This window comes from Rhinolophus ferrumequinum, chromosome 8 (genome assembly GCF_004115265.2).
Source record: "Rhinolophus ferrumequinum isolate MPI-CBG mRhiFer1 chromosome 8, mRhiFer1_v1.p, whole genome shotgun sequence".
Taxonomy (NCBI): Eukaryota; Metazoa; Chordata; class Mammalia; order Chiroptera; family Rhinolophidae; genus Rhinolophus; species Rhinolophus ferrumequinum.
Genome location: NC_046291.1, coordinates 12,385,849 through 12,398,555, shown reverse-complemented (window position 1 = coordinate 12,398,555; position 12,707 = coordinate 12,385,849). Strand labels below are relative to the sequence as shown.

Genomic DNA, 12,707 nt, shown 5'->3' with positions numbered 1-12,707 from the left:
ATGAAGCAATTTAATTCAGTGTACCCAGACATCTTCATGCCTGTCATCACTTTCGGGGTTGTCTAACAATTTTTCTGAGCACGTCATCTCCTTTTCTTCCAAGTTGCCTATGATATAGCCCTTTTCAAGTCTACGTGTGACACTGTCACTGAAAAATCTATCCTAAGCCATAAAAAGCCCTTCATGGAGCATCAGGATGCTTGCCCTTGGAGGTAAAAATACATTCATGATCCTCATAGCATATTACCGACTGTACGAGCATATTCTTTTTAAAAGTGATCCTTATGGATCTTGATAAAATTTCATTTGACAGAGAATAGCTACTTCCTTAGCAAACCTACTTCCTTTTCTTCCCAAACAAAGAGCTGGACTACATTTCCTAGCTTCCGCTGTAGATGGCAGTGACCATAAGACTCAGATGCAGTCAGTGAAATTGGAACAGAAGTGATATATGCCACTCTCGGGCCTGGCTCATAAAAACCTGCCATATACAATCCTCCATGATTTTCTGTTCCCACCAGCTTGATGCTGAGAAGCACCATGCCCTGGAGACTACCTGTTAAATACAGTGAAGCCACAAGATGAAAAGAGACTGGTTCACTGAACCACCAGGTTTGACAGTGACACACCCATTTGGGGCTTTAAGCAAGTGGAAAATAACCTAACATCATATTTCAGTCATGGAGCACGTTTGGGTTTCCTACAGCAACTAGCGTTACCTCAACTAATACAATGTTCAACATTTGGCAATTGTGAAGTCATGACCTCAGGCATAATTATTAAATCTGTATTCAGTTTCTTTGCCTTCTTTTAAAAACCCTTTTCATCATGTAAACTCTATAATCATTCATAACAAAGGGGATTTCGGGCTAATGTGCCTCCTCCACCTGTTCTCCACCAGGAGCTGGACAGTCTCATCCATCCAGGGCGTTTGGTGAACTCTGACTAATAAACTTCCCAGGACTTTTGTAAAATGGGAGATTTTATAAGGACCCTAATGTATGGCAACTTCCTCTTTCTCTAAGGAACAATTTTGGGGAAATCTTTCACTTCATATTCATGGAGTTTTTAAAGTAGGACACTCTCTTTTCACAGAGAAAAGTCTACATTTTAGTGCCTTGTAACTCATTAAGGCACTGCTCAGGCATCATTTTGGCTTATACGTCCAGCCCAGAAGAGAGTAGGCTGTAATGCCTTTTTGTACACTCTAGTCTTGAGCGTCTAATGAAAGTCAAAGTTACGTGAGAGTAGTGTTTCACAGCTTTCCCAAGTTGTCCACTAAAACTTTCATCGTCTTTTTTAAGGAATCGAATCTCTTCCCTGTGAAGGAGCTATCTCCATGCATTTAGCCATAGAGAACGCACGAGAGACTAAATGACCGACACTTACTACTATTGAGACAAGTCAATAAATAGCAATTCTACAAAATTTAAGGTAAAAAGGGTTTTGTGGAGACTAATGTGAAAGAAAAAAATATAAGGACTGCATTGCCCACCATCTCTAGATATTCATGTTTATCAGCAATGTGCCAACACTGCACCCTGCGCATAGACTTACCTCTCACACACACTGCAGATGAAGTGATTGACATTCAAGGAACTCCTGCGTGTAAATGGGTGCAGTGTTGGCACTGCTCAGCCTCCCGAACTTCTGGAAAGCGGGCATTGCAGCCCTCATTTCAGGCGGGAGGAAACCAAGACCTGGAGGCGGTCTATCACTTGCTCTCATTTCAGCACCTCACACAGCCTCCAGGTTTCTCATCTACAACACAACCTTGGGCTACTGCAAGGATGCAGGGAGGCAATGTGTAAAGTGCCTTCATGGCCCACGGCTCATGCTGGCCCCAGGGACTGCTTAGTCGTCAGCATCACACACTGCTCCCCCAGAGTCCTTTCACCCCAACAGGGAGGGGAGAGGACGGTCGGGCAGCTTGTCAGTGGTTCAGTCCACACCGATCACTCCAGTCTGACCCCGGAACATCTTGTTTGTAGCACTCATTTTGGGCAGTGGATTACTGACCCAGTGTAGTACTGAGGGTCAGGTGAAGGGTCTACCCCCGTAGAGAAACAGTTTATCACCATGGTGCGTGATGGCAATAAAAAGCAAACCAATTCTGAGGCAATTTCACTATTGCATTTAAAACCTCTGCAGACAATGCAGCCCCTGATTGCCTCCTCCACTACAGCGTGCCGCTGTTCTAGACTATCTTGAATTGTTCAAGTATCACGGGTTATGCTTTTTCTACCTAAATATGTAAGATCCTCAAAGGTCAACCTGTTTTGTGGATACTTCTATGTCCCTCAGAGCACTTGTCACAGGGCAAGTGCTCAAAACGAGCTCTTAGACTGTATGCCACCCAAATACAACAGGGCTGCCACCTTCTACTCCTCTGAAGTCCCGTGTGGGCCAGATTCATCCCAACTAAGTCTTGGGGAATCTCTTTACTCTCAGGAATAATCCTCTTTGAGATCATGGCAGTGAGCTCAACAGAGGAAAAAGGAGACATGAATCAGCCAAGTGGCTCTAAGGAATGGATGGGAACTGTCCCCAAGTCAGTGAGGTACTTTGGGGGCTAATCAATGGTGGGAGACAGGAGATGGCAGTTCTGTCACCAAAGCGTACCCTGTCTGGAATCTGGAGAGGTGCCAAGTGACAGGAGCAGAGATGTGAGCTCTCAATGTGCCACAGCCCTGACCTTGCCAAATGACCTAAGCCCCTGTACTTCCTATTTCCCTGTCTGTGAAAAGGGGACAGTATCGTCTGTCTCTGCAAGGACGGTGACATGCTCATCGTCTCCATTCTGTAGCTTTGAAATGGAGCCCAGAAAGGGAAGTACTTTGTAGCCTAAGCATAGAGCTGGGGGTTTAAACCCAGGTTCATTTGACTCCCACACTCATCCTCTGTGCAACAGTGTCCCGACCTTTCATTAGTGGGCCCTGCATTGTTGTTCTGCCACCACCGTTTAGTCTCAGTCATTCATTGAAAACAATGCTTCAGAAAAAAAATCTCCACCACCGAGATACACAGACCTGGAATGAGTATCTCATTGGAGGAGTCTCAGCTGGGTGCTCCAGAAGTCTCCGTTTTCTCACCCAGACAATTCTCCACCTTACAAGGGCTGTTAGGATTCAACACCATCATACAGAAAGTGGGCTCAACAGTACTTGACACACACACTGATGGTCCGTGATCCTTCATTTCCTTCTCCCCTTTCAAGCATCTTTTGGGCAGGTACTACGGAGGGAGCCCAGAATAGTAAGACAGACCAAAAAACTCCTTGGGCAGATAAGACATACCCATGAGTAGAACACAAGGCAGAAAGTAAGACCAAAGCGTAATTTTGCCGTTGTACATGTAAAAACCATACTTATCCTACTCAAAGAAATTTTAGGCGAATAAGTGATGCACGTGCACGGGAACACGATGTTGGGAGAACTTGCTGCATTCATTCACGTTAGTGTGTTTGGCACTCTGATAGTCATCATTTGCCACCTTGCTGCACAGGACCAAGTACTTTGGAGTCTCTGGTCCATCATCCAAATTGCTATTTCAATTAACACGTCATTAAGAAATGAGCACAGTTTGGCAAAAGATGAGTCTACCAGTAAATTAATTTCCAAGAGAAATGCACATCTTTAGAAAGAAATCTCTCTTTATAATGAAGTCATCACTTCATTTCCCATCCCATTGTCCCTGTCATTTCCCATCCCGTTGTCCAAGCAACAATTCAGGTGTGGGCGTACACAAATATCCCAATGGATATTTGTCAGTAAAATCCTAAAAAGTCCTATTAATGGCAGCAGAGAACACATTTCCTATTCGGGAATGTTAGCTGAGGTTAATCCAACAGTCACAGAACAATTTTGTATATTGAGGGAATCAAAGCATAATCAAATGACCATGTGTTTTAAATACATTCACCATGTGTTTAAAATGGTTATATCTGGGTATCTAGACATCACTGGATATAGTAAGAATGACTTTTTCACTGTCTGAAAAACAAGAACAAAAAGAGAAGACTCTGGATGCTAACTTGCAAAGACATATATTAAACCAAATAGATTGTTTTATACTCCGCAGACATTTATTCATTCTTCATAACTAACAGAAGAAAGAAAAAGCACCCAGCCTGACAGAGCTAGCCTGAAATGTGCCCCTAGAAAGAGCTCACGGTAACACAGCTGTTTGCATTTCCTCATACAGGTGGAGTAAGAGGGAGTCTATTTCATGTATCGGCCATTCTTTGCTCCACAGCCAGTACTGGAAGAGCAAACCGGAAGCCTGCGGGAAGGACAGTTGACCAGCTGATCACTGGGAGTACTGCCAACTGAGAGTGTTATAGGAAGGGAGTCTGGAAAGGAGGCATGTGAAAACACAGAGAAAGTCATTCATTCATCAGGTCAAAGACACGGTGAAAACTTGAGTCCCGGAGGTGTTAAAAGCTCACCTGGACTACTGTGACAAATAGAACCCCACCACCACCTCGCACCCCAGAAGTCAGCTCCATTGTAGACCCTGTGCTCAGGATCTAAAGTATAATCTCTATTTCATCCTCACAAGACATGGTTACCTCCACACCCAATTCACAGATGAAGAAACTGAGACTTCGGAAAGTTTAGCAAATTGGATATAGTCTCTTCACCTCCAGCTAGTAAGTGATAGACTCTAAATTCAGACCAAAGCACGTTGGCCTCCAAATCCCCCATACTCCTAATTACGACACTCTACTAAGGAAAGGAGGAGAAAGGAGAGGAGGAGAACATCTACTATTTAGACGATGTGACAAATTTTGAAATAAAGGTAACTATTTTTAAAAAAGAACTATAAAAACTATAAAAACAAAAGTTACATCTCAGTGTTCTATCCAAGTCTTCATCCATTTGTGGAGTTCAATTAAGCATCTTTTTAAAATCACATCACACTTTTTCTTTGGTCATGTTGAGTTTTATCCAGCTCAGCCTAAGTAATTCCCTTGGACTCTGAGGAAATGCACTCTACCTTTTCAATCCAAAGGTCAGTACTAATTTTAGAGTTTGAGTCCCAGAAAAAAATAAGTGTCTAAGGAACGAACAGGGTGGGGGTGGGGGAGGTCAAAGACATAAGAACCTTACTTCAAATATAACACAAAAGTATTAGCCTCCTTCCATGTCGTGTGATTTAGCTGTTATTGAAGGATATCACGCATCAAAGTGAGAAGATGGTCTTTTGAGAGGAGGCATACTGTTTGGCAGGAATCTCTTTTTGAGTAATTACAAATATTGATGGGATGTCAATCTTTGAAAATTCATGATATCAGCACCCAGTTCACACATTTGCAGACCTGGGTTCAGGCTCTGGCATTGACACATACAGGGTGTATGTATGACTGCGGACACTTCGGCTGCTCCACACTCTTCTTTCCTAACTGTACTAGTGGTAATGGTATTAGTATCTGTTCCACAGGCAGCCAGCCATAAGGCTTGAGGAGACAATAGAGGGCCTCTATCTACTGAAAACAAATACTAATGAAAGTTGGGGTAACTTGCTTGTCCAGCACACCTCTCTCCATGTTCCCTCCCCTCCTGACCACAGACTTGAACTGTGGCCCAAACTCTGGCCAATCATAATATCCCATTCCCTTGACCACAGCCATTGGTCCAGGGAAAGGCACATGACCCAAACTGAGCAAATCAGAGTATCTCTCTAGGATTTTTCCAACTGGAAGTGGCAGGAAGCCCCTCTTTCCTCTTTGCTCATGAGGCTGTAGGGAGGTAAATCTGAGGCTACCTACAGTCATGGTCCCTGAATGAAAACAACCTCCAGAGACAAGAGACACAGAGGAAGAAAAGAGAGCCCCAGGACCCTGAATCAGTGGTTCAAGTCACCTCCAGGGCCAGAGGCATCTCCTCCATGCATTGGGGGCCACAATATAAGCCAATAGCTCATCCCTTGTACTCCATGTTTTTGTGTCAGTTATTTCGATTTCGGTTTCTGTTCTTGTAACCAAAAGAGAATGCAGTAATTAATAGCTCGTATAATCCAAACAGTGACCAAATCCTCAATAAATATAATTTCTTCCTAAGTGGATTCTTTATTTTAAAAAAGAAAGAAGAAAAGATTAGTCGAGGAAGCAAACACTGCCATTATTGTACATAGCATTTTCTTAAAAGAAAAATCTATTTTCATTTATAATCACCTTACTCATTGTGAGCGGACTTTATATTTGGTGTTAAACTCTCTTACATACCCACACCCACTCCCAAGATTTGGTCCATAAAAACTTAGGCTAAAAACAAGTGGTTATTTTTTTCTATAGCTATATTAGTTGGCACTAAACGGAAGGGAAAATGCTGATGCTATTTTTGGTATACTCCTAAGAGAAATTCCCCAGGTTACCAGAGTTCTCACTGTTGGAGGGAGGTGGGGTCATTACAAAAACAAAGTATATTACAAAGATTTGCAGTCACTACAAAAACTCCTTTCTGTGTTTTCAAAGGAATTTTTTTTCCTTTTACACTAAAATCTCCTCCACATTATTTTTCTCCCAAGAATTTACTGATACAAATAGAAAGGCATAGTGGATTTCAATTCTGGAATTATTTTCTGCAGCAAAGGGCAAAGTCTGAGGTCAAAGTGAAGCAAGAGCAGGGGGTGGTCCCGATCTAATCTTGAACTAGGGCGGGTCCTCCCAAACCTTTGAAGGATTCAAGGATGAAATAGGGAACATGCTTGTCAAAATGCATGAATGGAATTACAAATAGCAAACTGCTTAGGCTCAGTGGCCATCCCCATGTACAAAAAGCCCCAGAAAAAATGCCAGCTACTCTGGACTGGGCTTACATCCAGACCTAGAAATCTAACATCAGAATAAGCGGAGGATCATGACTGTGTAAATAGACTTGGCATGTTGGGTGGAAAGCGGCATTTCTCAAAAGAGAAATAAAATCATACTAATCTTTCAGTGTTCTTAGACAAATTGTGAACTTATAGATAACAAACAAAGATGTAGTTTATTGTGTTTGACTCTATTCCACATCTAAGGGTATTTTTTTTTTTAAACCCAACATTGATTTTCAGATCAGACATGTAATCTATTCATGAGGAAAGATCATCTTGGAAAGAAAAGACAGGCACCATTTATGGATGGAGATAATGGTTTACAAAGAAGAGCCAAGTATATGGGACACAATTGATTTAATACTTTTATAAATCTGTCCAAGTGGCAATACAAACTAAATCTTCATGTTGGCCCTGAACATTATTTCTGAGTACTGAAGAGCCAAGCTGAATGATTCCATAGGTTTCAAAGAAAAAGAGAGACATTAAAAATTCATATAGATAAACGTAAAACAATACATTATTTAAAAAACTTCCTTTAGACCTGATAGTTATGAGAAAGCTGGATAAGAAAGGAAAATAAGCCAAGAAGTTATAGATTTAAAATAAAATAAGACACCTTTGAGATCATTATTTTAACATACCCATTGTATAGACAAGGAAACTAAGTTCTGGATGGTCAGCTACTATACAAATTGTTGCAGGCACAGAGCCCAGACATTCTCCCAACCCAAGGCTCTTTCCACAAAACATGGCTGAAGACTAAAGACATTAGCCGAAAAGCTACTACGGCAAGCAAAAAAAAAAAAAAAAAAGTCAGCAAGAGGGCATGCCTCACTATCACTGAGAAGGTTAATGGAAATAAACCAGAATGCGTTCTCCTACCTTATACAAACCATGAAATACAGAGTACGGCCCACCCAATGGACCTCAAGGAAGACAGACCAAGCCAAAAAAAGGTTCAGATGAGGACAACTGAAGTGAGCGCAGGCACAGAAGCACTTCTGTATTAGACTTCTGCTTTTTCCTTCTGCTTTTTCCTAAGTCATGTTCTATCTCAGAAGACAAGGTGGACCAAATACATATATTTTTTTATGTGAAAATATATATTAAATGCAAAAATACCAGAAGCAGGGGTGGAGGTCTGGGGGGAGAGCTCCCCTTTAAACCCGAAAGACAAGCACTCTTTCATAAAATATGTAGTAAACTTATAAAAAAAATAGGAATATGGTTTAGTTCAGACAGCCATTAAATGCCTTTGGGTCATGCACCACTGCTGGTGTAAATGAAACTAAAACCCAGGCATGTCTGCACGGCACTTAAGAGTCTGGTGGGTAAAGCATGTGGCTAGAATGCAGTAACTGCCATCAGAGGCATCCACAGGGTAAGAGGTGTGTGTGTGTGTGTGTGTGTGTGTGTGTGTGTGTGTGTGTGTGTGTGTGTACACGCCACACACATGCCATAGAAGGTGTGGGGAGTGATATTCAGGAAGGACTTTTTGGAATAGGTGATACTGAACCGAGTCTTCAAAAAGGGGGAAGTTACCCAGACAATGAATGCAGACAGAAGATGGAGAAAAAGAATTCTAGGCAGAGGTTCAGGAGTAAAGGCAAAGAGTCATGGGCAGCAGAGTGGTGTGAGGAGTTTGCAGAAGCTCAGTTTTGGAAGAAAATCAAGTTTGGGCAAGGACACAAGCAAGGCAGGGAGCTGGAAAGGGGCTGAAGAAGGTTTAGACTTTGTCAGGTCATTACAAATGGCCAGCAGCCTGGGGAGTCGCTGGGAAGGACAGTGGAGCACTGTGGGACGTTTCCTGGCTGAGTGCGGAGGAGTTTTGGGCCAGGACGGTCCAGAGGCAGCCGAGTGACGGGGACAAACTGGCTGACTCTGGGCCCCATGTCTCAAATGGGGCCTGCCATGTTCCAAAGGCTGGGGGCTCCTGGGACAGCCCATACCTGCATATTTACAGTTTCCCCACTGCTGCGGTTTGGGACATTCCCTCCCAGGGAGGGTGTGAGGAAGTGGGAGGGTGGTGAGTTCTCTGGACATGGTTTGTAAATAGCAGAGACTGCATCTCGACATAGGTGAGGTAATACTAGATTTGTGTATTAACCACCCTCCTCACAGAAGTTCAAAACCATTTTGAGAAAGTTGGGTAAAACACCATATAAAGACGATCTGAGATACCTAACCTGTGATACGACATAACCAGTCCTTTAGAGTCAGGGTTTGTCCCAGGGGCAAGACAGAGGCACCGGGCTTTTATCAGGAAGGACACAAGCAGATTTGGATTTGAGGGTCAGGAGGAAAGTCACCCCAGCAATAACGTGAAAGATGGGTGAAAGGGTTGCAAAACTAGGTGCGAGAAACCAGGTGGGAGACCAGGTGGTGAGACAGTTGGGAATCACCGGCTGTCATGGCCTCTCCTCCTGTGGTCGCTAGCTCAGGGCCCACGGGAGCCAGGAAGCTACTGCAAATGAGGACCACAGGTCCAAGGGGAACCAGAACGCAAGCAACCTCCAGCGTAGCCTGGCATTGGAAACTCCATGTCAGCCCAGTGTTGCCACATGGGAATGTAGGCCTCATGTTCCCGGTCCTCTTTCTGCCTTTTAAGAGAAGCTATAAATCCCAGTGACATCTTAATATTTCTAAATATCACTCAAGTTTTGTATACTTTGTGCAGGCCAACAACATATCTGCCAGCTGGAAATGGAACATTGGCAACCATTTTGCCCATTCTGGACTCTAAAGCAGGGTAGGGCCAGCGTGACTACAGCAGAGGTTTCCAGGCTTTCACAGCATGGAGAAGTGACAGGACTTGGCAGCTGTCTGGATGTGGGGAGCGCTGGAAGAGTCTAGCATCAGCGTGAGGCTCCTGCTTTAACACCTTGGTGAATGGTAGAGCCACCATCAAAAAAAAAAGGGACAAATTTGGGCTAAGGAAACAACGGGTATGGGGTAAAGGGTAAGAACTAAAACCAGTTTTAGACTTACTGTGGGTTTCTTGCCTGAAGGGCAGGGATAAGCCCACAGACTACTAGCGGGTAACTAGTAGGAGACACCAAGCCGGGACTCACTTTGTACGTGGTGATAGTTGGGGCTGTGGGCACATGGTCACCCACAGACTACGTACAGTAGGAGTAAGGACAGAGCCCTGGGTCACCCCAGGAGGTAGTGGAGATGCCAGGGAGACAGAAGGAAAAGCAGAAGGAGGTGGTAACTAGGCAAGGAAAAAAGCACCAGAAAGGAGTGCTGCAGAGAGGTCTGGAGAATATCTGCAGGGTCGTGGTGGGGTCTTCTACTTCCAGGAGGCTCTGGCCAGCCTGCAGAAAGCCCAGAAAGAAAAGGAGACTGGGGGAGTGTTAACTTGTGTCAGAAGCCCGGGGAGACCTGGTGGTTGCTGGAAATGAGGTGAAGATGCAGGGACAAGGGAGCTGACAGCATTTTAAAAAACTTAAAAAGAGGAAAGACTTCATAGGGAGGTATTAGGCATTGCTACAGGGAGGACCTTCTCTCTAACCCTCTCTAAGTTCCCTGCCCCAACTTGATTTTTCTTCCATTATTCTACCCTATTCATGTTTTATCATCATACATTTTATCATAGCATAATTCGGTTTGCTTTTTCTCTGTTTCCTCCCACAAGAACAACTGTTCCAAGAGAGCAGGGACCTGCTATATTTACCATACATTAAAGACCATACTGTGTCTACTGGACACAGTAGACGCTTAAGAAGATTTCTTAGATGACTGGGTAAATTCAGAAAAGTCTGTAGAAGAGAAATGGGGAAGGACATAGAGAGATTTCAATCCAGTGGCCCCTACTTCCTCAGTAGAGTGGGCCATGAAGTCACCTGCCAAACTGGAAGGAGGAACACAGGAGATCTCCAGTGTTGAAGAAGAGTTGCCAAGGGAATACCAGTTTGGGACCCGGAAGGAAGGAGCCTGTGGTTCAGAGGCACTGAGATGCTGGAGTTTCTTATTCCAGAAATTCAGCATCCCTGGTTAAGGGTGAGCCTTAGAGGTAGAGGATTCTAGACTTAGAGCTAGAAAGGGTGGAGATGGTCAAGGATGGAGAGCATCCCCCACATGGACTCTGGGACTAGAGGAGAGAAAGCCCAGGAGCCAAAGTCTGCCGTGCTGTGGGCAGAGAGAGGCCCTGTGGAGGTGTAGCCGGGATCGGGCTAAGTCACCACCTCATTCCCACACTCTATTGCCTCAAACAATCTGACTAGTATTTAATCACCTATGTCTGGAACTGAAAAATTAATGTCCTTTGAGACTGAGTCATTCTTGTCCTTTTAAAATTACACTAATATGAAGTTCTTGGGAGGCAGAAATTTTCTGTATACATTCAGTTTTTTAAAATAGATGACATCTTGATAACCTTCAGTAATTGCCCTGCACTGTACAACGTTTTCAAACACTATTTTAACAAAGAATCAAAACGTAAGGGTTGAAAGAAACCTTAGATTATTTAGGCTGACACCTTCATTTGCATAGCTGAAGAAAATTTTTGCCGAAATACTGCAAACAGCACATAATTACTGATTGAGATATGCAGACAGCATTTAAAGTATCTTTGATTTTGGAAATGCGCTTTAGATAGACAAATTGGCAAGGCTCACATTTCTTCCACCTATCTGCGTTCAACTTTTGATATAAAATCTCCAAAGTAGAAAATTACCACGTAAATTGTTCCTGAACAGTTCAGAGAAGTAAACTGCTTCCTGGCTTGAAAGAGGAAGTCAAGCCTTCAAACACCTTTTTATGTCGATGCTGTATATAAAAAATGTTCTCTGCAAAGTCGTCAACGCAAGACACAGCAACATTTGAGATTTCTCAGGAGAGACACACACGAAGATTATTTTTCGTTCATTAAAACACGAAAACCTTCAGTGGCATCTTCCATACTACCTGAAGGTAGTGTGCTGTCTTATGTAATAGGCGCCTTCCTTTCCTCCCCGCCCAGTTTGTAGGCAAAATACCCAATTCTGCCCAGAATTTTTGAGTCCTTTCACCTTGCCTGCAGTCAGTAATCAGCACCGCAATTCGCCTTTTTGTACAAGATGAAAAGAGCAAAGACCTGCTCCATAGGGTTAAATCGGTTGCCAGGGGCCAACTTAAAGGCTTTCCCCCAAACCACTGGTCATCCTCCCTCCCTGCTCAGGCAGTGGGAAAAAGTAAGAAGCCGTCTTTCCCTGTTGGGCGGCGCACACGCAAAGTACCGGGTCGGGGCCGCCTGCGAGTACCTGGGTACCTCAGGTTCAGGGTCACGGGCGCCAGTTAGGATGGACAGGCAGAAACCACGCCGGCCCCAGGACTGCCCGCTACCTGCACACCTGGACGCCCCAGCCGGCGCTGCCCCTCCTCGCACTGCCCGGGTCCTACGCGGGTTCCCGGGCACAGGAGCCGGGCGCGCACTCAGCCTGAGGGCGGCTGAGAAAGTTCCACCGCCTCGACGTCGGCGCCCCCGGGCCCCTCTCGCCCCGCAGCCTCCCCGCCAGGCGAAAGGTCGCGGCGTCGCGCGGAGGGACTGTCCCCCGCGTTGAGGCGGCGCCAGCCGCTCCCCTCCCATCCCCCGGGCGCCCCGGATCGGCCGGGGCGCGCAACCCGTACTCACCGCCCCTCGCTTGAGATCCCCAGTTGGCGGCCACAGGGGGCAGCGCGGCCCGAGCCGAAGCCGGGTGGCGGGGCGGCGAGCCGGAGGAGGGAGGCCGGCGGCGGCGGCGGCGGCGGCGGCGGGGAGGGTCAGAGAAGGAAGAGGCGGTGGCGTCTGCAGACCCCGCGCAGTCCTAACAGCCGGTCCGCCCCGGAGCGCTAGCCTGCGGCCGCAGTGGCAGGGGCTTTATCGCCGTCTGCCCGGCCCCCGCCCCTTCCTGCCGCCCCCGCCCCCG

The 12,707-nt window shown here is 45.3% G+C and overlaps 1 protein-coding gene across 1 annotated transcript in view; it reads right to left on the bottom strand.

Moving 5' to 3' along the window:
• SERPINE2 (serpin family E member 2) overlaps positions 1–12,626 on the bottom strand; it is a 59,276-nt gene extending 46,650 nt beyond the window's left edge. Inside the window, exon 1 of the mRNA XM_033111297.1 lies at positions 12,434–12,626. The gene's annotated coding sequence lies outside the window, so the exon portion shown is untranslated. The remainder of the gene's footprint in view (positions 1–12,433) is intronic.
• Between the last annotated feature and the right edge of the window lie 81 nt (positions 12,627–12,707).